The sequence below is a fragment of the Marmota monax genome, unplaced genomic scaffold, assembly GCF_021218885.2.
Source record: "Marmota monax isolate L192 unplaced genomic scaffold, Marmota_monax_Labrador192_F-V1.1 WCK01_AAM20220418_F8-fsc00099, whole genome shotgun sequence".
Lineage (NCBI taxonomy): Eukaryota > Metazoa > Chordata > Mammalia > Rodentia > Sciuridae > Marmota > Marmota monax.
This window is the reverse complement of record NW_026692126.1, coordinates 4,043,528-4,071,281: the sequence shown is the minus strand read 5'-3', so window position 1 is coordinate 4,071,281 and position 27,754 is coordinate 4,043,528. Positions and strand designations below refer to the sequence as shown.

At 39.9% G+C, this 27,754-nt stretch overlaps 1 protein-coding gene and 1 non-coding gene across 5 annotated transcripts in view; both read right to left on the bottom strand.

The window, feature by feature from the left end:
• Znf281 (zinc finger protein 281) overlaps nt 1-27,754 on the bottom strand; it is a 141,177-nt gene that overhangs the window by 85,899 nt on the left and 27,524 nt on the right. The gene's annotated exons all lie outside the window — the stretch shown is intronic.
• On the bottom strand, nt 3,800-3,875 carry Trnaa-ggc (transfer RNA alanine (anticodon GGC)). The gene has a single exon. It is a non-coding gene; the product is annotated as a tRNA-Ala (tRNA).

Here is a 27,754-nt window from a genome sequence, read left to right as displayed (position 1 = left end):
GCTTAACCACTGAGCCACATCCCCTGTCCTTTTTTGTGTTTTATTTAGAGACAATCACCTTAGTTGCTTAGTGCCTCACTAAGTTGCCGAGGCTGGCTTTGAACTCGCGATCCTCCTGCCTCAGCCTCTTGAACAGCTGGGATTGCATATGGGCTCCACCGTGCCCAGCCAAGACAGGTAATTAATAGTAAGACATAATTGGCTAAACTTTGGAGAAAGAAAATGAATTTCTGTCTTATTTCTTTTGATTATTTCCAAGTTGCTATCTTTTTCCTACCTCTCCTCCTATCCCCTGTAATTCGCTTTTCACACAACAAAGTAACCTTAGAACCATAATCAGGTCCTGTTAACCCCTCCATGGCTTTCCACTCACTCAGAATGAAACTCCCGACTCCTGCCAGCGCCTTCCAGGCATGGGCCTCTCTTCAGCCCCTTCTGCTCTCCTTTCCACTTCCTGTGCACGGACTCACTGCTCCCTGAGTCCTGGAACACCCCAGACCAGCAGGGATTCTGCAAGAGCTTTCCCTCTTCCTGATCAGAGTAGGACTAGTTTCCTCTTGTCTTCAAGTGGTAGATTCAATGTCTCCTCACTGAGGGATCTTTCCTGACATAAGGACATTCTCCACCCCATTCCCATAATTCTCCATCATTGCCTTCATATGAATCCCCTACTTACTTATTAGCTCTTATTTATCTATCTATCTATCTATCTATCTATTTATTTATTGGTATTAGGGATTGAACCCAGGGATGCTTAACCACTGAGCCATACCCCCAGCCCTTTTTATTTTTATTTCGGGACACAGTCTTACTAAATTGCTTGAGTTCCACTAAATGGCTGAGGTAAGCTTTGAATTTGTGATCCTCCTGCCTCAGCCTTCAGAGACACTGGGATTACACTCATGTGCCACCACCCCTGGCTCTTTTAATTGATAATTATATAAGTATTCGTTGGTTTATTGTTGGTTTTTTTTCGTGCATTTCTCCTAAGCTCCATGAGGAAAGTCCTTGTCAATTTTTGTCACTGCTGTAGTCTTAGATGTAGCACATAATAGATGCCAGATAAATATTTGCTGCATGGGAGAGAGCCTTGATTGAGGAAAAGACTGGGCCTGAGGCCAAAGAGAGGAACCAGTTGTTCTAGTTCCACCAGTCAAACCCTGAGCAGCTTTACACAACCAGGGTGGTATGAACCCTGGGAGAGAACTCTTCTAGCTCTAACAGCCTAGGTGGGTGCTTTCTCCTATGTAGGAGCTGTCTCCCTGGGGCTGGAGTCTGGTTCTAAGCCGAACTTTTTGCTGAAGCCACATACCCAAACAACATTAAGTCCTTCTTAACCACTCTTTCCTGTAGAAAGGCCATTATCTTTGATGGAGGAGAAATGGAAACAAAAGGTTCACAGGACAATTTTCATTTCTCTCTACATCTGATGAATAGGATCCGTTAAGATGGTTATAAAATGTTAAAGCTAGAAAAATGCCTTAAATACCTTCTCCTAATGACTACAAAAAAATAGTTCAGCTCTTTCATTTGACAGATGAAGAAAGCCAGGCCCAGGGAGATTCAGGAGCTTGCCACCGTAAACAGTGGCAGTGGGGTCCACATGTCACCCATGTCTTGAGGTGCATTCAGAGCCCTCACTGTGACTACACACTTGGCATCACTTTTATGAAAAGTTGCTCTGGGGCTGAGGTTGTGGCTCAGTGGTAGAGCGCTTGCCTAGCACGTGTGAGGCACTGGGTTCGAGTCTCAACACCACATATAAATAAATGAATAAAATAAAAGCATTGTTTCCATCTACAACTAAAAATATTTTAAAAGAAAGAAGGAAAAATTGCTCATTTTGAAAACCACAGCTCATTTTGGAAACTTCGATTCATTGCTGTCTATTATTAACTTTATGCCTTCCCCAAGCAGTCTGCCTGACACTTATTTGCTTGATTGTAGAAGACTTAAAATTAAACCATTACTTTGGGAAGTGGGCCCAAATGGAGACTGTCTATAGTGAACAGAGGCAGAAACGTGGAGTCTCAAGGTGACAGAGTTGAGCCTGGGCATCTTCTCTGGTGGTGTTGTGACAGAACCAAGACTGATTTTAGAAAATACACAAATCCGGTCCACCCACGAGGATGTCTGCAAGTACCTGGGCCATTCGAGGGCCTGATACAGCACAGCCTGGCTTTTTGAATGGGGTGAAACCTCTAAACCTCTTGCTCCTCACTTTGGACATTTCTCTTCCCTTGCCTTCCTTCTCCCTAAAGGATGATTTGAGAAGAGTTATCTGAGCCAGGCACAGTGGCTGCACACCTGGAATCCCTGCAGCTCCGGAGCCTGAGGCAGGAGGATCGCAAGTTCAAGGCCAGCCTCAGCAACTTAGTAAGACCTTGTCTCAAAAAAAAAAAAAAAAAAAAAAAGGGCTGAGGATGCCGCTCAGCAGTTAAGCACCCCTGGGTTCAATCTGTGTCCCCCAGCCACCCAAAAGGCGTTATCTACTAATTGTAGTACCTAGAGCAAGATGGTCTTTGGCCTTTCCCCCTTTATGTTGTAGTTATTTTTGATAGAGGGATTATAACAAGCCTGTGTAAATCTACAGACATTGTACAACCAAATAATATGAATCACTGGTGACGCCAATGAGCACCTGCTTGCCAAGACCTTATATCAGAATTTTCTGATTAAGACTTTGTCTTAAAAATTTTTTTTGTTTAAGTTACTGAGGCTACTTAAATTTAAGGGCCTCAAGAAAACCAGAACAGATATTACTATTTTTTAAAAATGTTTTATTTAATTACACTTGTTCTAGTGACTACTACTTTAATACTAAAGTCTACGTTATGAGCAATCATTCTGTTTCCTAAAATCAGTGTGACAATTTTATCTCTACCTTCAACACTAAGCAGTGCTTCCATCAAAAGACCCCAACGCACTTCGGTCAGAAATATATTTAAACCTTCATTCAGGTTAAATAGAATCAGAATTCTATTTCTGACTGCCAAAGTATGTAAATTCAACCTTAATCACCTATAATTACATCACAGGATCTTGCCAGAAAAATGTAACCTTGAACTCTCTGCTACTCCACTTTTATCCAAGCCCAGTTATGAGACATGATATTGATGGATGATTTCTAGAAAGATATACAGCCTGTCATACTGACACGCTCTCAGTCTTGCCTGGGACCCACGCCAGACCATCAGAGGATCAGAGGCTCTACTGCAGTGTTTTTAAACTGTCTAGGATGGGTTTGGTAACACCTTTATTGAGAGATAAACACTTCTCTCAGTTAAACTGTATAACTCAACAGTGTTTAGAATTCAGAGTTGTGCAACCATCATCACAATCAATTTCAGAAAGAAATTTTTATCACCTCTGACCCTTTAGTAACCACCTGCCCCTCGTCTCCTTACCACTGCCAACAACGCCATTGTCCCAGCCTCCACTAATCTGCTGCCTGTCCCTATAGTTGCCTGTTCTGGACATGTCATATACATATACATATACATATACATATACATGAAGTGTGTGGTCTTTTGTGACTAGCTTCTTTCAGTAACCTAATATTTTCAAGGTTCCTCCATGTTGTAGCATGTGTCAGTTCTTTATTCCTTCTTATGGCCAAAGAATATTCCATCATGTGACTACTTTTTGGATATTATGAATAATTTGGCCACAAACATTCATGAAGAGGTTTTCTTTCTTTTTCTCTTTTTTGTTCTGGAGATTGAACCCATGGGTACTCAACCACTGAGCCAAACACATCCCCAGCCCTTCTTTTATATTTTATTTATTTAGACTTTTTTGCTGGGGCTGGGAATTGAACCCAGGGCCTTGTGCATGCCAGGCAAGCACTCTACCAACTGAGCTATATCCCCAGCTCTTATATTTTATTTAGAGACACGGTTGCTTAGGGCCTCACTAAGTTGCTGAAGCTGGCTTTGAACTCATGATTACAGTCATGTGCCACCACGCCTGGCTCATATTTAAAATTTTGAAGAACTGTCAGACTGTTTTCTACATTCTCATCAGTGGGATTTGAGGATGTGATTTTTTTTCACATCCTTTCCAACTTGTTATTCTCTGAATTTTTTTAAAAAAAATTATAGGCATCCTACTTGGAGTGATGTTACATTTTATCCTGGTTTTGATTGGCATTCCCCTAATGACTGAAGATGTCAAGAGGTTTTTTTTTCATGTACTTATTGACACATTTTTTTAAAATGTCTATTCTTGTTATTTTCCCATTATTTAAATCAAATTATTTGAATTTTTTTAAATCAAGTTGTGAGAGTTCTTTACATACTCTGGAGGAAGTCCCCTATCAGATCTATGATTTGTAAAGAAATTTTTCCCCATTTTGTGGGTTGACTTTTTACTTTCTTGATAGTGCCTTCGAAGCATGAAGCTTTTAATGTTGAAAGAGTCCTCGTTCTCTTTTGTTGTTGTTTGTGCCTTTGGTCTCATATCTGAGAATTCATTGTCAAATCCAAGGTCACAAAGATTGACTCTACGTTTTCTTCTTAAAGTTTTCTAATGTTATTGCTTACACCTGCTGATGACTCTCCATTTTGAGTTCATTTCTGTGTAGAGAGTGAGGTAAAGTTATAGCTTCATTCTTTTGCACGTAGCTACCCTAGAGTAGCTTTTACCAAGGACTACCTTAGGCATTAGGAGAAACATCTCCATGGAACACAACTTTGTATTTTTTGGAAAGGATGTGGTTGGTAATAGTGTCACTACATCACAAAACTATCTTTTATAAAGATCCACAGAAAAAGTGTTTCTCGGGCTTTGGTTCTAGGAGACTTTATCTTATAGATACGGTGCATTTGTCACAGTGTGGACACTCTTCGGCAGCAGAGAAGCTCAGACTCTCTTGTGCTTCCATCTCTAGGAATGCTTCTTGCTTAAGATGGATACTTTGTATATGGACTCTGATTTCATTTTATTTCTTGACCTCTATATTCACTCCTCTGGTTTCCTCATGTTTTATTTTCATTCTGTTGTATCACAGGCATCCCCAGAACCACTCCCAATAAGAACTTCTACAGCTCTTTGATATTCTTTGTTATTTCTTGAATTTTGTCTCATAATGTGGTTCTTTATTAATGAGCAATACTAGAATTATGGGCAAATAAGACTTACTTGCCTTTGGATGCCTCTGTGTGTGAATTCCCTAAAGAGTATTTAAAATGTACCTATGAAATGATGGAATGGATGTGCAAGGGAATGAATGAGGTAGTGAATGAATGAATAGTTGAGCAAAGACTTGTAGGAATAGATTTGGCCCAGTTGGAGGCAGCAAGAATCTCTTCCCTGATTCCATTTTAAGAGCAACAACAACAACAACAAAAAAGTCAGATAATTCAATACAGCAATTCAACTATGGGTAGTGTATAATTCCACCCATCCTAGCTTCTTCCCATTACAAGACAGAACATCCTATGTGCTCTCTGTCATCTGCATCAGAATCACCTGAGGTACAATAAGGTCGATTCCTGGGCCTCACTCAAAAGATGGGAACAGGACCTTTTCTTTTTGCAGTCTTGGAAATGAACCCAGGGCCTCACGCATGCACTCTACCACTGAGCTACATCCACATCCTAGGAACTGCATTTTTTTTTTTTTTTTTTTGGTACTGAGCATTGAACTCAGGGGCATTGGACCACTGAGCCATATCCCCTGCCCACTTTTATTTATTTATTTGAGGGGTATCGGGGATTGAACTCAGGGGCACTCAACCACTGAGCCACATCCCCAGCCCTATTTTGTATTTTATTTAGAGACAGGGTCTCACTGAGTTGCTTAGTACTTTGCTGTTGCTGAGGCTGGCTTTGAACTCATGATCTTCCAGCCTTAGCCTCCTGAGCCAGTGGGATTACAGGTGTGCTCCACCGCTCCCTGCAGGAACTGCATTTTAACAAGGACCTCAACACACTTTTTTGTACCCTAAAGTCTTGGGCAATATTGCCTTGAATGATAATATTTGGAATAAGTGGTTTACATCTGTAGAGAAAAGGAAAACATGTCAGGATCCCAAAAATATCAATGAAAAAATATCCAAAGACATGCTTTTTTTTCCCCAAAAAAAATATGCCTAGGGTTAGTTTTGTGGAAAAAATGAACACTTGAATCTAGTTAAAATTTTATAAGCTTGAAGATTCAGGTGAGATGGTTTATATTATAAACTCCATGAATTTTGTTGACTTATGATAAGGGATAGATACACTGTAAGAAATATGACACAAAAACAATAACTTTCCTGAGCAAAAGTTAATTTTAGCAACCTATATATAGATTCTAAATGGATAGTTTTCTTTGATAAATGGGGGAAGGGGTTATTTTAGCAGGTTTGTACTTTGGTACTGATCCTCAACAGTGTTTGACTAGAGGCCATTCCAAAATGTGAAACTGAAAAGAAATACCAGGCAGGTGGCCAAAGTTTTAGAGATTGGATAGAAAGTAGTCCCTTTTTTCCTTTTGACTTGGGACAGTGAAACCTAATGATCTCTTCTGTATTTGAAGACATATTTTTGGCACACATGTACGGTACTAGTAAATAACACTTTTCAACTGGAAACCCCCCAAAAACTCTCATACAGAAACCAAACCTTGCAATCTTTATTCTTTCCTTATGTAAGCATGGGTCATTCATGTTTTGAAAGCAGCTTCAGCAAAATCCCCTGGTTTCAATTTTATTAAGATAACTGTTTCATTCATTCTTTTTTGATAATATATTTCTAAGCCAAACTCATTAGCCCAAACCCTGCTGTATATCTGGAGAAATTCATTCCCTTGGGCACCAGCTGGAGAAATAGTACATCTCAGAATACAGAATGCTAAAAAAAAAAAAAAAAAAAAAAAAATCTGAGATATGTATCTTTCAGAACCTTGTAGTGAAAGTTGCTTGAACTTTCTAAGAGGCCTAAAAAAAAAGCATTCAATTTAGTAAGGTTGAATTTTAACTCATAAATGCTATATGATATACTAAACATAATAGGGACAAATGGAAACAACTTAAATATCAAATGATGGAAGCATGGTCAAATCTTGTTTTATCCAAATGATAAAATATTTCTCAAAGAATTTTTAGCAACTTGAAAAATTGCTTACGACAGGCACAGTTTTTGGAGAAACAAGTACAGAGAGTATAACCTCAATTATATAAATATATTGGAATTTGCATACTGAAAAAGACTGAAAGGAAATAGCCCAAATAGTAATGGGGATTTTTCTCTAGTTATATAATTTTCTGTGATTTTTTCATTGTCTTCTTTACATTTTCCTAATTTTCTTTTTACCAAAAATAATACTGCTAAATTATAAATGATTTTACTTGATTTTTTTTGTTCATCAATTATTTTTAGTATATGTACTGGCAAAATAAGCACTGTAAGTAAATTTTGAAGGCTGAGCTAGGAACATTAAATTATAGTTTCTTTCCATTATGATTTCCTGTGATAACCCATCCCTGATCTCTTTGCCCTTACCCTCACCACAGTCGGCACAACTGTCACCTGTCATGCCTCCCAATAGCTAGTATTCGATATAGATATACAGTATTAGATGATATAGTATTAGATATACAGTTCATTGAGATGCAAAAGAAATACACACTGAATTATCGCTCAATACTATTTTCTTGAGCCCATCTTAAAAAATACAGTCTGGGGGCTGGGGATGTGGCTTAAGCGGTAGCGCGCTCGCCTGGCATGTGTGCGGCCCGGGTTCGATCCTCAGCACCACATACAAACAAAGATGTTGTGACCGCCGATAACTAAAAAATAAATATTAAAAAAAAATAAAAAAAAAAAAATAAAAAAAAAAAATACAGTCTGAATGTGCAAATAAAAATTACTCTGAGTAATGGTCTGGTGGTACTCTGAGTACCATATTTTTAAAAAATCACAATTTTTACTTTGTTTTTCAAAAATAAATGGATTCTGTTGTACTAAATCAAAATGTGTTTAAGAAATAATGTTCATGGCAGTGGAATAAGAAGGAAACATAAGGAACTGCTTTTGTGGGTAATTAAACACCCAAGTGAAGCTGAAGCACCCTGGATAAACCCAAAAGTGAAGACGGTGAGTACCACTAATGTCAGAAGCATCATTATCCACACACGACAAGGAGCAGTCAACAAACCACCAAGGAGAAGGGGAAATTATTATTTTTTAAAAATCTCTATTACTATGGGGAGCAGGGCTGTGACTAGAAAACACACACACACACACACACACACACACGCACACAGAAGTTGCCTCAGATGACAGATGCTGAAGGATGTGTGCTAATTGCATATATTGACCATATCATTGTCACTGTGGTCTTTACAAGAGGAGAGGCTACCTTCCTTGATCTGTCCCATACAAGCAGCAGAACATGAAAAGACCAATACCAAAACCACAGGAAAAGGGAAGGGAAGAGAAAGTGACCAATTTAAGGGGAGGAAAAAAAAAAAGCAGAACGTGAAAGAATCAAAATTAAGGAAAGAGAACGGATGAAAGGAGATGCTACTCCTTCAATACAAGTTCAGCACTAATTGCAATCATAAAGTCATGCATTCATTAAAAAAAATGTCCATGGAGTATCTGCCACACGCCTGGCAGGGAAGAGACTGAATGATGAATAAATAGAACTGTGACGACTCTACTGATGTTACTAATAGTGACTCAGGGCTGAGGCTACAGTGGTACAGTGCTTGCCTGCTCTGCGTGTGGCTCTGGGCTGACCCCCAACACCACAAAAACAAAAAACAAATAAAAAGCCAATAGGCACTCAAGCAAATACTGGATCTCTAATGCAAATGCATAATATTAGATGCTTAACAGGTATGCGGTTGCTTTAGCTGGGGAGAAATGGATTTTATTAAAAAATAGAAATGGAAGGCTGAGGTTGTAGCTCAGTAGTAGAGGGCTTGCTTAGCATGTGTGACGCCCTGGGTTCGATCCTTGGCACCACATAAAGATAAATAAATAAAGGTATTGTGTCCATCTACAACAAAAATATATATTTTTTTCAATGGATTTTTTTCTTTTTGAGACAATGTTTCTCCATATTATTCAGGTTGGTCTCCAACTCCTGGGCTCAGGTAATTCTCCCACCTCAGCCTCCTGAATAGCTGGAACTAAGTTGCACTCACCACCACGTGATGGCAGGAAGCATCTATCCATCTCTTTATATATATAATTATATATATATTGGAAGGGGATGTACCTGGGATTGAACTCAGGGGTACTCAACCACTGAGCCACATTCCCAGCCCTATTTCGTATTTTATTTAGAGTTGCTTAGCACCTCACCTTTGCTGGGTCTGGCTTTGAACTCACGATCCTCCTGCCTCAGGCTCCCCAGCTGCTGGGATTACAGGCGTTCGCCACCATGCCCACCTGACTCCATTTTTTTTTTAATCTCAAAAAATCTGGTTTAATAAAGAAATTTGAAAATTCACTAAACTGATACTTGTATTTTTTTCTTCTTCTTTTTCAGGGCTAGGAATGAAGCCCAGGCATCCTGCATGCTAGGCAAGTGCTCTACCACTGAACTAAATCCCCCTTCCTGATACATGACTTTTTTTTTTTTTAATTTTGATACATGACTTTTTAATGCTGCTTCACTGTTAAGCCAATGATTTGCTTTTAAATGAAAAGTCGCAATCCAGTGTCCTGTCCTAATGCAAGGCCCTTTGCTCTTTATTGTCTCTGTGGTCACCAGCAGACCTGACTTGATTGCTCTAGGTTACCAGTGTGCTACTGTGTAATACTTCCCAATTTATGGATCCGCTTTGAATACCATGATATACCTTGAATACCTGGTAATAATTTGCCTGGCAGGACACATCTTCATAGGAGGACAGACAGTCTCAGGAGTTTATAAAATGCAAACATACCCATCTGGGGTTTTCTTAGAGCAGGGACATTTAGCATGAATTCAGGCAAACAGATCATTAAAATGTCACATTCAAGTAAGATGCATTTTCTTAGGTTCTACTGGGTTAAAATAAACATTTTTGAATGATGGTGTTGTTTATAAATATGGTGAGACTTTATGATGTCAACACCCATACAGTTGAAAATAGGGGCTGACAGTTCTGTGTGTTCTATCTGCTAGATCATAATCGATAGCCCATAGGATTTGCATATAGATTTTTAACACTCATTTACTAGAGATTTAAGAACAGAAGGGCTTTTATCAATTCAGCTTAACATACATTTATTTTTTATTTCCGTGCAAAAATAATTAAGATGGAGTGCTTAACCTCCAAGAGCCCACAATACAAGGGGGGAAATTTTTACCCACATTTTAAGACAATTTCAGTTCCCTTTTCTAGATTAAAGAACATAGTCCTTACTTTAAGAGCATCTATACCTATTCCCCATCTCCCTTCTCCTCCTGCTACTTAAGGCCAGCACCCCCCTTTCATAGGAATGGAACTCAGGACCTGGCTCAGGCCAGGCAAGCGCTATGCCACTGAGCCACTCCCCAGCTCTGGCCAGACTCTCAGTCATCCCTGTTCTCTAGGGTTACTCACCTCACCCTCTCTGCTGGATCCTTCCCAAACACACCTCAACATGCTCAAGATTCTCTCATCTCATAAACGAATTCCAGCCAGACATGGTGGCACACGCCTGTAATCTCAGCCAGATGGAGGCTGAGGCAGGAGGATCGCAGGTTCAAAGCTAGCCTCAGCCATGTAGCAAGGCCCTAAAGCAACTTATTGAGACCCTGCCTCAAAGTAAAAAAATGAAAATGGCTGGGGATGTGGCTCAGCAGTTAAACACCTCTGGGTTTAATCCCTAGTACCAAAAAAAAAAAAAAAAGATGTCCTTTGAGGCCTTAGATTCCTCTTCAGCCTTATCTCTCTCTTCCTCTTTATAGTCAGATTTCTAAAGAGCTCTTTACTTCCTATTTCCTCACCTCCCACTTGCTCACTGTAAGACAACTTCCACCCCTTCACCCCCAACAGCTCCTATCACTGAAAATGATCTTCCACACTTCACCGAGGCTGCATCTTTTTTGACTTTTCCTTGAAATTTCTCCCTTGGCCTCGGAGGTACTGCAGTCTCCTCATTTTCCTCCCTCCTAGTGGTTGTAATGCTGGGGCAAACCAGCAGCCTTTGGATGCCTGCTGCACCAGTAGGAAGGAGAGGTGGCCACTGACCCCTCCACTCTACCTTCTCCCATGTCCTTCTGTCCTGAAAGCCCTGAGTCCAGGCTGTCCTCATAGGGGAGGGGAGGGAGAGGGAGAGAGGTAGGAGCAGAGAAAAAAGAGATTCTGAGGCTAGAACAGAGCCTAGGAACTTCTTTCCCTCTTTCTTCCTCTCCACCCCTGTCTCTTCAAACTCAATGACAACCTATTTTATCAACCTATTCATAAAAAAAAAAAAAGGGAAAAGATGTTCAACCTTACTGTAGCTCAGGAAATGGGAATTAAAAGAGTAATAAGGTAAATTTGGGAAGGTTTTCAACAGGGCAGGCATGTGGTCTAAACAGTTTTTAAATTAAGGCATCATTTTTTAGTGACTAGGTTTGTTTGTTGTTGTTTCTGGCCTGCAGTACTGGGGATTGAACGAGGGGCAAGTTGTCATTCAGCTATACTCCAGTCTTTTTTTTTTTTTTTGAGGTAGGGTCTCCCTGAGTTACCCAGGCTGAGCTTGAACTTGCAAGCCTGCCTCAGCCTCTCAAGTCACTGAAATCACAGGAAGGCACCACCACAGCCAGCCAGTTAAAAGTATGTATAACCTTTTAGATTTGTTGCAAGATATAAGTGACTCAGATTTCAAAGTTTTGAGAATCTGAGGTCATGTTGGGTAGGCTTTCCCCCCACCCCCACGGTGAGAGAAAATGGCCGACTGTAGAGAAATGTTGGAATCCAGAAAGCTGAGGCTGCATCAGACCCGTCCTGTCTGGTTCCCCCACCGTCTCATTCCGCCCTTCACGAATTCCAAAGGCTAGAATTTCCCAAGACCAGCCACAGCCCCTTGGTGGGACCCTAGCCCAGGGTCACAGTTTTATCTCTCGCCCTCAGCACTTATTTGAGTTCCAGACACAAGCGTCCACCTTCCTGCCCCACAGTTTCACCTGTTGGTCTCAGAGCCACACCTGGCCTCCCTCAGGTTTCCCTCAGTCAGGGCTTGACGCCACCATCCACACAGCTCCACCAACCAGGGACCTTCTGCCAGCCCGACACCTTGACCTCCCCGACACACCCTGTCTCTCTGCTCTTCTCTATCTGCACCCCCACCTGGGGCCACATTCTCATCACTCTTCCCACTGGGTCATATCAATGGCACCCCAGTGGTGGTCCTGACTCCACAGGAGCCCTTCCCTTCTCCAGCAACAGTAATGACCTACACAAAACTCGTATTAGGGTACGTCACCCATTACTTAAGCTCTTTGACTGATTCCCATTGCTCTTAAGGCCTATCAAATCCTAAACATGGCCGTCGACCCACCTTCTAACCTGACCTCTCCATAACCCCCAGTACTCTACTCCCTTCTGGTTTTCAGCTCTTAGCCAGACTGAATCAGTCTTTTGGTTTCTCCAATACATGGCGCCCCTCTCAGCCACACGGCCTCTGAGCCACACGGCCTCTCCCTGGAAGGCTCAGCCCCATGAGTGAGCCATTGTACTCCTCGTCTTCCTGGATACCACCTCCTTGTGTCCTAGGGCTGTGCTAGGTGGGCTCCCTGCCACATTCTCTCAGACCAAGGTGCAAATCCTTCTCTCATAGCACTTCTCAGCAGAGCACATTTATCCAATTGTAATTCTGCCTTCCTTCTTCTGACTTGTTTTTATTTGGGAATTTACTAGACTGCAAACTCCATGAAAACAGGAACAAGGTCTGGTTTTGCACATCCTTATATTTCTAGCACCTGTCACATTCCCTAGCACATTTTCAGGCCCCCTGTTGAAGCGTCACCATAAAGAACGTAGTATATTAATGTCCCACAATAAACTTAAAGGTTAAGTCATGTTACTTCCCCCTTCTCCTTTAATTAGTTCCCAACTTTCCTTCAACCTCTTACATTTTCTCACTTTTAAAACTTACCTCTTGCCTCTGGCCCTTTGTTACCTGAGACCTTAATTGATAGCATTTAAAATAAGCTCTGATAGCACCTTTAACCTCTTCCCTGAGTATCCTGAGCCTATAGAGAAAGCACAAATCAAAATCATAGCCAAGGCACCATGGCACATGCCTGTTGTCCCAGCTGTTCCGTGGGCTGAGGCAGAAGGATCATAAATTCAAGGCCAAACTGAATGACTTAGCAAGATCCCATCTCAAAATAAAAACTAAAAAGGGCTAGGGATCTAGCCCCGGGGTATAGTACCCCTAGGTTCAATCCCCAGTACAAAAGAAAACAAGATCAAAGGTGTGACTTCCTTCCTGTGTGTTTTCCTCTAGCCCCTCCCACGGTGCCAATGGCAAGTGGATCTCCCATCACAGCAGCCAGGGATGACTACGGGTGGACAGGGCTGTCATGGTGGGCCAGGTCCTTCTCCCAGGTGTTGTTATCTGCTTTAGGAGAGATTGGGTCTGGGCAATGGTGGTGTCTCAGTTGTGATCTTATATATTCAAAATACCCCATCAGCCACCCCATTAGGCTGACCTCAAACTTGCAGATCCCTCTGCCTCAGCCTCCCAAGTCCCTGAAATCACAGGAAGGCACCACCACCCCAGCCAGTTAAAAGTAGGCATAACCATTTAGATTTGTTTCAAGATATATGTGACTCAGATTTCAAAGTTTTGAGAATATGAGGTCATGTTGGGGCACCTTCCTAGCCTCCTGTACCTCTCACTTAAAAACACTTCCAAAATTGTAATTAACTACTTAGTTCGTAGTTACCCGTTTAATGTCTGTCTTTCCCAGAAGCTAGCTCTACAGATTTTTGTTGGCTGCACCGACAGTGCTTGGCACAAATAGAAGCTTAATAAATAATATTGAATAAATAAATACAATTAACCCAGGTAATGATTTGGCTATGTTTTTCTCTGGGCAGCCAAATACTCCCATGAAATGCTATCATCATATACATTAGATGCTATCATTAAATATCAGTCATACTAATAACTTGTAATTACACTGAAATAGAAACTAAATAATTTCGAGCAAACTCACAGAAATGCAAAAATGCAAATACAATTACTTTTCCCATGCATCCTTTCCCCTTTCAATATCTCCTCTTTGTCTTGGTTTTCCTCTCCTCGGGCTTAAGTGGGAAACACCATATTGAGGGTCTTCTCCATGTTCAGAACCCCAAACGGTGTCAAGAGTTGTCATCAATGTCTCCCCTGAGACTCAGACAAGGTTTTGAATATTCTCTACATGTTGGACCAAATGTTAACTATTTCCCCTGTGCCTTATCTCTGTAGGAAACCTCTCCAGTGTGGGGATTATCTTTCAAAACTCAACTCCCTTTTCTCCAGCATGATTTTTGTAGTAGCTTACATTATTTTCCTACAACATCTCCTTTAGCATTTCAAGTTCTCCTATTGTGTATGCATACAGAAAATCAAGGTTGAAAATCTTCCTTAGATGGATGCCATGGTACATGCCTAATAGTCTCAGCCCCTCAGGAGGCTGAGGCTGAAGGACCATGAGCAAGATGAAATGTTCTGTATTCTAGAATGTGAACAATGTGCAGCAGCCCCACAGTAAGGCTTAGAAGGTGGGACTACACAGGATCTCCTTCTGCTCTGAAGCCTGTTCCTCAAGCAAATTATTCTGTGCATGCTAATCACATCCTTTGGTGTCCCTCTTTGATATTCCAATAGATAGAAGTCATCTGAGCCAGGTACAGTGGCTGTAATCCTAGCTACTCAGGAGGCTAAGGCATGAGGATAGCAAGTTCAAGGTCAGCCTGGACAATCCAAGGAGGCCCTGTCTCCAAATAAAAACTTTAGAAAGGGCTATAGCTGTAGCTCAGTGGTACATCACTTGCCTAACATATATATGTGTGCATATAGATATTCATAGAAAAGTTCAAAAAATACAATTATGAATATATCCCTGTAGGTAGAGCAAAAATTCCAAAGAAGAAAGCAGAGAAGATGGAAGTCACATGGTACCCACACCCAGCCAGGATCCCCACAACATTTTGTTCACCAGAGGGCTAATCACCCAACCCTGTGCTAATTCTAAGACAACCAAGGTCTGGGATAATATTTCACCTTCTACTTCCCTTCAGTCTTTTTCTGTACCCAGCTCAGTACTGCAAACACAGGAGGACCATGCAGTCCAGAACTATTGTTGCTTCTTACTTAAGTGGATATGGCAAGATGTACAGAATGAAGAATATATACAACACTTTAACTACACAAGAGAAAAGCAGAATGAGGCTAGACTGCATTCAAAGCATAAAATGTGGTAGTTTAAAAAATTAATTTATAAAAGAAAAATAAAACTAATACACCATTATTTTATAGGTCAAAATGAGCTTTAGCTCTTGCTTTTATTTGATTGATTGATTGTACTTCTAGGAACTGAACTGAGGGCCTCTGGCATAGCTAGGCAAGGGCTCTACCTACAGCCCCAGACCCTAGCTCTTTTTTTTAAGTAACCACTACAAACACTAGCAATTATATACATACCTATATCAGATAATATTTTAAAACACGGTGGTAATTAAATTCAACACCATTCAGGTGGCTTCTTGTGTAAGACATAATACCAGAAGCAAAATGAAACTTAAAGGCAGAGACAACTTGTTGTTTCTTTACAAACTCAAAGGGTAACTAATAACAATGTGGAAATAACTATAATACAGAGCAAAATGATGGAACATTTTTTCATATGGGTTTATACACAAGAAATAGTGTAATGAAAAAAAGGGGGGAAAGGGCAGAGGTTTCCTGGAGGAGGCTACCTTTCAACTGGACCTTGAAGAATTAGTACGACTTTGACAGCGAAAGGGGAGGATACTCCAAGCATCAGGAACAAAATAACATCCATGAAAAAAATCAATACAGCCCACTCCCATGTTGACATTTCTGTTCTCAACTGAATGGTCACTTCAGTTGCCTGAAAACTGTTTCTCTTTCTCTGAGTTGTTAATCTAAGGCTGTACTTTTGAGGAAGGCTATTTTTATTTCCAGAAGTATCACCTCTCAAACTAGAGATCGGTCACTGTCACTGAGTTATAGCCCAACTACTCCACTTGGGACTAGCCTTAGGTGAGATGAAGGTCTAGGGAGAATTTAAAGGTATATAAATTCCCAGGAATTAAAAAAAAAATTAGGAAATCTAATCAATCATGCTGAAAGGCAGAGTGACATACAGCGGCAAGTGCAAACGTTCTAGATGAGATGGCTTTATGCTAAGACTGAACACGGTTTAAATTCACCATCCATTTGGAAACTCTCATCAATTATTTTTAATGCAACAAGCTCTGTCAGTGCCTGACACATAGTAGTAGCTCAATAAATACTGGATAAATGATGGAACATTTTTTCACATGGTGTTAGTACCCTCTCTGTAATAAAAACTATTCAAATATTATATAAAAATTTACCCACTCTGAGCACTCAGTTCTACATTTGTTTAATACCATTTAAGTCCAAAAGATTGATACTTGGTATCCCTCTTTGGTTTGTAGAATGTTTTTCATACAATGTCTTCTTTGATTCTTACAATCTAGGGGGATTAGTAGGACAAATATTAATAGTCCTATTTTACAGATGGAGCTACTGAGATTCATGGAGGTTGCGATAGACTTGTCAAAGGTCATAAAACTAGACCTAGACTTGGACTTGACATCCGTCACAGAACTTCTAGGCAGCAGTACTATGCTTTTACTAGTCTTAATATTCCTTGCATCAACCATATTAACATGGCTGGATTTGTCTAACAACTAATTATTATTATCTGACTTGCTATTTATCTATCATCTATTTTTTCCATCTGTGGAGATAGGAATATATACATAAACAGAAAGTGCAAAAGCAGCTGCATTTTATCTTTGAATGTAAAAGCAAACACTTTTTACAGAAAATTCTAATGAGAAAGCATTACATAATATTACCCTTCAGTGTAATATTATGGTAATGTTTCCGAGTACATTACCAAAAGGAATCTGCAGCTAAAAACCTTCACATTTTTTCCAGAAGTCACTTCTAGACATTGCTGGAATTGGATGCATGGCTTATTTCTGTGCCCAAATGCCATGCGGTGCTAATTGTATTCATGAAATCAAATGTTCTCAAGTTTTCTTTGGCCAATGGACTGAGAACAAGGAGCCTGATTTACATTTCACAGATCTAAATAGTAATTTGATGGTGAGCTCATTACAGGGAATGTGGCAGGGTAAAACCGCCTCAGTGCATCTATCTGGAATTTTCAGGTTCCTATAGAATCCCTCCATGATTTGTTTATGATGTAGAGATGATCGACTCTGTCAGTTCCTAATAAATGGTAAATAAAAAAGTAACCTGTGATATTAAAGTACTACATTAGCTACATTGTGATTAAATTACAGTAACACCACCAGCTATAAACCTTTATAGAATCTTCTCAACCATGCAGTAATTCTCCTAACTATACTATTATGTAGAGCACAAATATTTCTTTGTAAGTCCAAAGCAATACATCAGGGAAGCGTTTACTGCTAAAGCTAGATTGAGAGTAAATGCATCTTGGGATGCTATGAATAAAAGCTCTAGCTTCTCATTACTTTATGACAAGACACAGAAATTCACTTTACTTTTCATTTAAGCTTTTCGGCTTCCGTTTATAGATGTATGCCTTCACGCTTTTATTCCCTCTTGCTTCAGCTGTACGTAATAAATGATTATAAATTTTCACATTTGACCACCTCTCTGCTAGTCTCATGCTTAATGCACAAAGTTAGGAAGCTGCAGGTAGAATTTCACAAACACTTTTATTTATGATGTTGTCCTTGGTAACGGAAATTTCAATGTACTGAAATGAAAAGTATGATTAAAGGGATACGACGTCCTGACAAGGATAGTGGAGGGCAGCCTTCTATTTCCTACTGAAAATATATAATACTTTTTTGACATCAATTTCATAGAGAATAGACATGGGTTAGTCGTGGAAAAAAAAAGACACAAACATGTTTCTAACTTCCGTATTCTTGAATCTTTGCTCTAATAACTGATGCTAGAAATATCTTGTCTAAATTGATGAGCTTCTGAATTGGAAAATATTTTATCACAATTAAAATGGGATATCAAGGACTGAACAGAAATCGAGGACGAGGACAATTTGGAATGAAAGAGATTGTTTTTCTGAATCACAATGAGAGTGAAAAAGCACTGTTTTTCTTTTTTTTCCTAACCGTATCAGTTCTTTTGATAACTGGTTTTATTATATAAATCTCTATATGGTAAGAAAGAAATAAGAACAATTAAAAAAGTTAGAAACATTCTTAGAGAAACCTGGGGTCATTTAGCTTCCTGTGAATCTCCCCCAAACTGCCATTAAGCAACAAAATGCTATCCAAGGACGTCTGCTGTTGATGAAGGTCAAGGTCTTTGGTGCTTGAGGTTAGGTACCTTCCCCTTTGCCTGTGATGTAAGAGAAAAATGAAATTAAATGGTCAGAAGAACTTTCCCTGGTAAAGCCACGCCCCAAACAAAATTCTGCTACTACAAAGGTTTTCTAGGTTCCATGCCTGGAGATTAGAATTGCTTGAGACATTCTAGCTTCACCCACCAGTCTGATTCTGGTCTCCAACCTGTTAATAAAATGTGTTAGCAGGAGATTCGAGTTCAAGGATCATTATAACTCCTTCAGCCTTGTGCTGCAGCAATCGGCATGAGGGCCATTTCCTACTCGGTGGAAGACGATATAACATCTTGATTTCAAACCTCTGGAAAGAAGCTACTGTGGAAATTTAGAAATCTATATCCTCTTGATTTCCTATCTATGAAAATAAGAAACGGGGGACTTACTTTGAATAGCTGCGGAGGTAGGCAGCGCTATGGCCCATCTCCTGGCAATAATAACTGAATTGTCTTTAGGATATTCTGTGTCTCCTGCTAAATTTCCTCACTGTGCAGAGAACCATGCTTCCTTCCAGGAAGGAAGAAAGGAAGGGAGGGAGGAAGGAGGGAGGGAGAGAGGGAGGGAGGGAGGAATGAATGGGGGACATGAAGGGACAAAAGGCACCAAGCACAGCCTGGCAAAGGAGATAAGGCTTGAACACAAATAACCAAAATTACAAGTCAGCAAATAATCAGAGCCAGATGAGGAGAGAGGTAAATTCCACAAAATTAGCCGCATGGGAAGTGCCGGGTGCAACTGCCATCTGGTATCCCGGGGAGTTTGGGTGGTCTATTTGCTGGCCCCAGTTCATGGCTCGGGCAGAGGTCAGTACATTCAGTAGACTTGAGTCCTGCCAGTTAAGGACCAAGAGCTAAAGCCCCTGCAGTGTTCTTGGTGCCATAGAGAAATCCCAAGCATAGATAGAAGAAAAGAGAGAATGAGGGGAGGGAGAGGCCATGTCTCGAGATCGAGAGGCTCAGATGTCCTGTGCCCACGGCCTCAGATGCTCAGCAATGTCTACAGGATGGTACATGGTGTGTTGAAAAAGTCCTTAAAGACCTCTCACCAGTTTTGCCTTAATGAAAATAAGAAGGTTTTAAAAGCCTAGGCAAACAGATTGCTCTATGCCACATGTCCATAGTTATGACATTTTTAAGAAAGCATTCGACTGACTATGTATGGGAAGGAAAAATGTTAGTCGGTCCAGCATTTCAACAACCTCACAGCTTTCTTCAATAACGATTGCTACAAATACTTCCTGACAGATACCATTTGTTGCTCAGCTATTGCAGAACCCCCCCAAATATATTATGTCTCATGTCAGTTATAAAAATAACACCACAAATTATAACCAAAACAAAATTACCCAGTAATTATCATTTAGATGTCCATTTTAATCCTTTTCAGAGTTACTGTTACTTTAGTCTGCTTTTATGAGCCAGACAATTTAATACAAGGCTCACTGGAGGGGTTTATTTTAATCTTTCTCTTTTTACCATGTGCTATAGTAATATCTGAAATCTACCTTTCTGAACATTCTGTGAGGATCTTAATCTCAAGAGCACTTCTAAATGCATTGAATTCTAACAGCCTTCAATTTGACCAAAAATAGGCAGAGTAAACATGTGGTGTCAATTATGGGAAAAAGTGAACAAAGGTTAGAGGAATAAGAGCAGAGCTCACGCTTTCTTTTAACTTGTTAATGTCTCTGACCCTTTTGTACAAAAATCACTTTAATCAACATTATATACATTTCATTGTGGCCTTACCATTAAACAGCCTGTAAAAAATGTTTGGCTATCAATTATACACATCAAGTTGATATGCTGCAGGACTGGGGGTCATTTATGCTCGCAATTAAATCTGAGAGGGCTTGAGGAGGCCCACATGGTTAGTAAGCTTTCCCCTCTCCACCCTACTCAGTCTTTTTGAAACTTTGAGAAATGTGGAAACTTAATTAAACTTCTCAGAGATCTCTCTTTTCATCCTAGGAACCCAAGACCCAGGATCACAGGTATAGTGAGATTCAAATCTAAGATTTTTCTCCCCACTTCAGATATTTACACTGTCCCTTCTCTCATGTCTGGGGATATCCATTGTTGCGCGCGCGCGCGCACACACACACACACACACACACACACACATACACACAGAGATTTTAGTTAAACAGATTTATTAAAAATAGATTCTTCCAATGAGTACATTGTTACAGTTAGGAGAAATAAGTTCTGGTGCTCTGTGGCACCCCAGGGTGAATATAGTTAACATTAATGCACTGTGTATGTATGTAAAAAAAATGAGATTCGAATGCAATTTCACCATCAAGAAAGGAGAAGAGTTTAAGGTGACAGATCTACTAATTCCCTTGGTTCGATCATTACACAACGTGTAATACATGACTTGAAACATTGCATCGTACCCCACAAATACATACAACTATTATGTGCCAATCAAAAAAGTTGAATTTGGAAAATAGAACAAAAATGGGTTCCTTTCATGTTTGGGGGGCTCATCAGAAACAAAAAGAGTCATCCAAGTGGAAGTCTGACTACTGATGTGTACAGTGCTGATGTGGATGGGGTCAGTGCGATAGGTGTTCCCTCTAGTCACACACCAGAGGGTGATTCTCCAGAGGCCACGTCATGGCTTACAAACTTTTAACCTTATATGAAAGTTGGTAGGATGTGCGATCTAAAATGGTAAGAAGGGATTCTCAATTAAGTGATCTCAATCTGCCGTGTCTTCAGATCCAACCAGACAATTCAAAGTCTATTTTAAAAATGCACAGAGCCCAGCGTGGTGGCAAACACCTGTAATTTGCAGGGACTCTGGAGGTTGAGGCAGGAGGATTGCAGGTTCAATACCAGCCTCAGCAACTTAGCGAGGCCCTGTCTCAAAATTAAAAAAATAAAAAGGGGTAGGGATGTAGCTCAGTGGCTAGGCAACCCAGGTACCAAAAGAATAAATAAATAAAAATTTTAAATAATCTACCCAGAGAAGAGCTTATACCCACAGTAAGCTAAGTATTTTAAATGATATCCTGTGTACATCTGAAGACTGGGAGGCTAAGGCTACAAAGTAAGAAAGTATTTGGCTTCTTTTGCTTCATGGATTTCCCCCGCTCCCTTGCTCTCCTCCAGCCTCATGTCCTCAAGTAAGAGAATCCAGTCAATAGATTTCAAAGCAGATTTTTAAAGGCCGCTTCTTCAACATTAATTTATTTAACAAGTATTTTATGCTTCTACCATGTCTAAAACATAATTCTTGGTACTGGCTTCAACACATTACTAATATTTTCTGAATACATAGAGGAGATTAGAAATCCATCATTTTATTTTTGGCATTGGGGATTGAACCAGAGGTGCCACATCCCCAGCCCTTTTAACTTTTTTTTTTTTTTGAGGCAGAGTCTTACTAAGTTGCTCAGGTCTCACTAAAGTGCTGAGGCCGGCCTTGAACTTGTGATCATCTCAGCCTCCCAAGTCCCTGAATTACAGGCATGCATCACTGCACCCAGCTCAAATTCCTCTTTACCTGATATCATGCCAAATCCCAAAAGAAATGTCTCCCTTAGATTGGATAGTCCTAGGAATTAGGGACCCCAAGGCAAGCGAGGGGCAGCCATGCAATCTGCAGCTTTATAGGAACTGGGGAGGGTGGGACTTGGATGTTCTTCACAAGAGCATAAAGATACAATTTTCAAATACTAAGTGTTGGCTGATGCAAGAGAACATAATAAATATTTTGAGAGTTTGCCATGTGCAAGGAGCATGCGTTCTAATTGGCACATTGTGATGGTGACATGGCTGTGCTGTATGGTCTCCTTGGGTGTGTTCATTATAATAGATGGTGGTGTGTACTATTAATATTAGACTATGTTGTGATTTTAGTACAGGCTTTATTCCTAAAAGCATATTTTCTTCTTGTGCTTCTTCTTGGTCATTTTCAAAATATTAAACTAAAGAATAATCTGTTTTTATTGGAAGACATTGTATAGATGAATTTCAAAATTACTTTCCATTTATGTCTTATTTCATATCCTGGGAAGGTAAATACCCATTTCATTCAAAATGGGAGTTTTGTTCCCTAGTACTGCAAAAAAAAAAAAAAAAAGAAGAAGAAGAAAAAATAAAAAGAAAAAAGAAAAGATATTTTGTTTGTTGTAAGGAATTTTTTTAAAACCATCTTTGTTGTTGTTACAGACTCAATTGTTCAAAACAATTTTTAAAAAATATCAACATAAAGGAATCTAATAGTTCCACACAATTATGAGTTCCTAGTCATATCCTCATGGGCTTAAAATAGCATTCCTGAAAGTATTGAAGCAAATGAGAGATGCTACTGGCAAATAAATCAGCACGTCTCTTCTCCATTTGAATTCTGTGTTTGTTTGTTGGTTTGATGTTTTGCCGTAGTTGGGATCAAACCCAAGGCCTTACGTGTGCTCTACCACTGAGCTATATCCCCAGCCCTAAGCTTGATTATTTTTTAAATTATTTATTTATTTATTTTAATTTGATTGTTTTTTGATGTTCAATAAAGTTGAAATTCCATAAGAGTTTAACTTCCAAACAAAATGCAGCAATTATATATTCATTGATTTTATTACAAACACAACATGGTGTTGTGCAAAAAGCATTACAAACTGCCTACAAATGAACTTGGAATATTTGAATGGATTTTAAAAGATCTAAAAGGAGAAAGATCTAGATTAGCTTTAAAGATTCAAAAAAATGTGGCCTTAGAAACAAGGAGGCAGAGGAGGGTTTTGGGGGGTTCTTTTCTGCACTCCAGGAGAGATAAAGCATATGCCTGAGTTATTACAATGCATTGATCTGACTCCGACCCGAAGTTACCAAGGTTTTATAAGGCTGCAATAAAGCTTTCTTTGCATTAACCAGCCAAGCACATAAACATTTTAATGAACTGTTTTTACATGGTTCATTGGGCAGCTACCAGGCTACTATAATACAAATCACCACTCGGCCACATCCAGCTTTTTCATGACGGCTGTACTTTTTCAGTTTACCAAATGCAAATTGAATATCTCAGCTATGGAGCTTAATCAAATACTTGACTATTGGAGCATGTGAAATTCTTAGCCTGGAATTTACTATATTCTGGGATAGTCTACGCAAAGGATGGAATCGCAGAGAATTTTGACTCTTAAGCTTCCACATCCAAAGTGAAGTTTAGCATGGTGCTCACGGAGACCACTAAAAAAAAAAAAAAGCCCCTTAAAGTGGCCACTCTGTGTTGGAATGGTCTTAGACCATGGGTAACAGTTGCCACCTGCAGCAAGTAGCTACTTGCTCTGTCACCGTTAATCATGGAAGAGATGGTTTCCCCAAACTGATATTTCTCTTAGTGACCTGAAGGCTTGAATGAATTATTGAACTCAATACCAAGGCAAATCAAATCTCCTTGGAATAATTAAGTATCATTACTGACAAACATTTGTGTGCATTCTAGTCAACACTTAAAGTAGCACTAAATTATGAAATATTTATTATGCATTCTGAGAGCTTTATGACACTGTATGTGTTTTTAAGATTAAAGATTAGCCCAACACATAATTTAATCATGAATGCAAATTATAAATGAATATCTAACAAACCATGCCACGTTTTATGTCTTAACATCTCTTCTGCCATTGGTGTGACGGAATGTGAGATGGCCACATGATATATCTTCTGGCTGCTTGATGCCCAAGCGAAAACAAGGTGTTCTCACCTTGATGCGGCCTTTAAAATAAATTAATTTGTTAACATTTAAAAATGCAGTGTAACAGATGACATAAAACATTTATATGACAGTTTATGACCCAACCAACCATGTTCTAATCCAATAATATTTATTAAAACATTTTATTTGGCTAATCATTTCATGGCTAAGGTTTAGAAATGTTTGTTTTTCATATTGAGTCAAGGATTTAAATGGTACTAATGGTACCATAAAGATGTTATATGGTGTTAATATAACTTGCATATTAAAAATATAATGAATTGGCTATTTATGAACCATTAAGTTTTACCTCACCCCCAGAATAAATTTTATGTCATTACAGACCTATTAATACACCCTCTCTATTTTTCCATCCTCCTAATTCCCACCTACCTTGCTAGCATATACTCACAAACCAAATTTAGAGATATATGAAGATAAGAAAAAATTTTATTTTATTATGGAAAATTTGTATTGAACACAAGACATGAAGCCATGCTCTTTATATTTTAAGTTTTCTTTCTGCTTTTCACCTTAGCATTGCTGATTAAGGTCGGAACCACTCCATATTTGAATAGGATGTGGTTATATAAGTAAATTTACCTCCACTAGAACTTTTAGCTCCTCTGCTAAACTAACAACCTTAAAAGAAAGCATTCTTACTGTCATTCAAAAGTGAGGTCTTAATTTTCTCCTATTGTTTATTCCATTTAGACTCAGTGATTCTGAGGCCATAAAAATAGAGAAAGTCCTAGAATTAAGACATTTTTACATAAAACAAATTTGCCAGTAAAATATTAAAAACAATCTTAAAATTTAGCCACAGGGGTAATTCTGGACCATGCACTGGATGGAATATTACACACACATCAAAAATCTTGTCTTGGGCTAGGGATGTGGTTCAGTGGTAGAGCACTTGCCTAGCATATGGGAAGCCCTGGGTTTGATCCCCAGCTACAAAAACAAACAAACAAAATCTTGTCCTTTAATCTTAAAGTATGGGTAGTTACTATTGTCAGTGAGACAATATATGTAGTAGGTGAAATCACTGAAGGAGTAAAACACCTTTTTAAAAATGAAATAAGGAGTTTGAATGAATCCTGCTAGCTTAGCATACGCCCTTTCTCTTCCCTGTTGCTGATCTTAGAGGAACTCTTTTGTTCTTATTACATATCTTTGCATCCGTCCCAAAGGAGGAAGAGGGAAGGTGGTGTGATACAGACAATGGTAGATTGGTTAGAGGATACTCTTGACAGTCTAGAAACTTCAAGACCACACTTATTGCCCGTTTGGCTTTTCCTTTTCTGTTGTGGCTCTCTTCTGCCTCCCCTCCTCCACACTGCCCCCAGCCTTCCATTTCTTCTACAGAGTTGAGCTGAGACGACAGTTTTAGGTGACTTTCAACTTATGTCATCTTTCTTCGAGGCTTTTCTCAGGTTCGTCCTGTACTTACACAGGACAAGTTTCCCTTGGTGAAGAGGATGGGGGTCGGTCCTGGAGGGAGGGAAAGATCCAGGCTTTTCTCAGACTTCTCTCCAACCACAGAAGTGGAAGTGTGCTAAGCTGATGACTGCACCCAGCAGTTTCTCGTGGGGTGGGCAGGTATCAGGCAACACAGCCCTCGAGGGGTTCTTGGAGAATTCAGGGAAAGCACGCAGCCCCAGGCTGGCACCTCAGTGAGCACTAGCTGGCATCTTCTGCATAATCACCAATATCAGCCGTTTCTTTGCCCCTCTTGCCTGCGAGGCCAGAAGGGAAATCACAATCTCACCTCAAAATGCTGGAATTTTTCATGGATTCTTTCTGTCATCAATTTATTTTCTTTTAAAGCTCAATCCATTTTAACAGTGAATTTCTATGCTTTAAAAACCAAATGGCAGATTTTAACAACTACCGTTCTTAAAAGTTGGATTCCTGTTAAAAAAAAATTTTTTTTCTTGTTCAAGAAAAAATTCATGCTTATAAAACTGGTAAGCAAAGGAGATAAAATCAGAACAGAGATCTGTTCTGATCATATTTAGTAAGACCCAGTACTGGCTTTACTCATGACCTGAGTACTCAGAATCTGAATAAGACCTACTTCCATTCCACCACTGCCATCTTAGGAGGGGTCCCCACATGCATGCGCTTACCCCTGCATCCTGATCTTATTTCCTGTGCTTCAACAACCACACCTGACCACTCTGGTGTTATTACTTCTTCTGGTTAACCCATTCAAGCATCTATTTGTCACCTTGCAATAGATCTATTCGAGGGACCAGGGCAAGGTTTAGCAAAAAAGACTATTCCCCATAAATGTTTGCCCTTGGGAAAGGAACATTTTTCAAGTTTCAATTTAGGTCAGGGTTTGGCAGAGAAGCCCACGTCTATCAAAGCTTAATAGCTATGGAAAGCAAAAGAGGATAGTGTCCACCCCATAATACGAGGGCCTGGTCTGAGCCCAACTTTCCTTGCTGTCTCAGAAGCCACCTAGAAAGCAGAGATGGGAAACAAACTGACCATGTGCCCCTCACCAGTTAGCAAACTTTCTAAGTGCTGTTTTTTCTACTCTTGAATGTGAACATCCCCTTTAATATCAATCTCCTGGAAGCCATTGAATTGTATCAAAGTCTTTGTGAGCATCTTACAATCACCTGGCTCCTTGCAACCCCAGCCCCTTGACTGTGGACTATGCCATAAACAGCCAACATTTTCCTCCTGGCATTTAAGTCGAATCATAACCACGATTCAGAACATTAAATCACTGTTTCATTTTAAAAGCCAGGCTTCGGGTGCACTCTATGCAATGAGAGCTGCTTTGGGTTTGCTTTTTATGGTGGTTGTTGTTTTTTGTTTGTTTTTCAGAGGGGAGGAAGGAGAAGAAAAGAGAATCATCACATTCGTGTTCAGAGTTCCTGTAGACAGGACAGAAAGGGCACAGTGGGTTTTGCCTTTGAGATGGGATTCTTTTGCCTCCCTGTCAGCGGAGACAAGGGCAAAGCAAAGTGTCCCACAGCCACCCCGCAGAAGCGTCAGTGAGCTCTGTCTTTTCACGTGTAACTCCGGGAAACAAAACCAATTCCACCCAGAGGTACAGACAAAGAGGAGCACCCTCCCAAAGGAGCCCGCGTGACAAGTGGCCCCCGAGAGCATCCCTGTGATCAGTCAGAAAGGCAGGCGAGTTATTAGCTTAGCCCTGAACCTCCCACTTAATGTAGGACCAGTCCTGATGGTTAACAGACCCTGGCTGCGGTGACAAGCTTGGGACCTGCTCGAGGAAATCCAATTGAAAAGCAGCCAAGAGGAACAACAAGCCAGAAACAGATGTTCCAGCCACCAGGATGTGCACACATTTAACCTGAATATGTAGTTGGACTGCGACCTGAGCATTCGTTTCTAAATATAGTGACTTCTCCTCTTTCCCCACATAGATATTGTCAGGTTCAATTATAGCCATCCACATTAGTTTTGTCCAATTTTCAGCAATTTCTTTAAAATTAGAAGATGTCAAAATGATAACAAACTATTAAGGGAATTTCGGGATGTT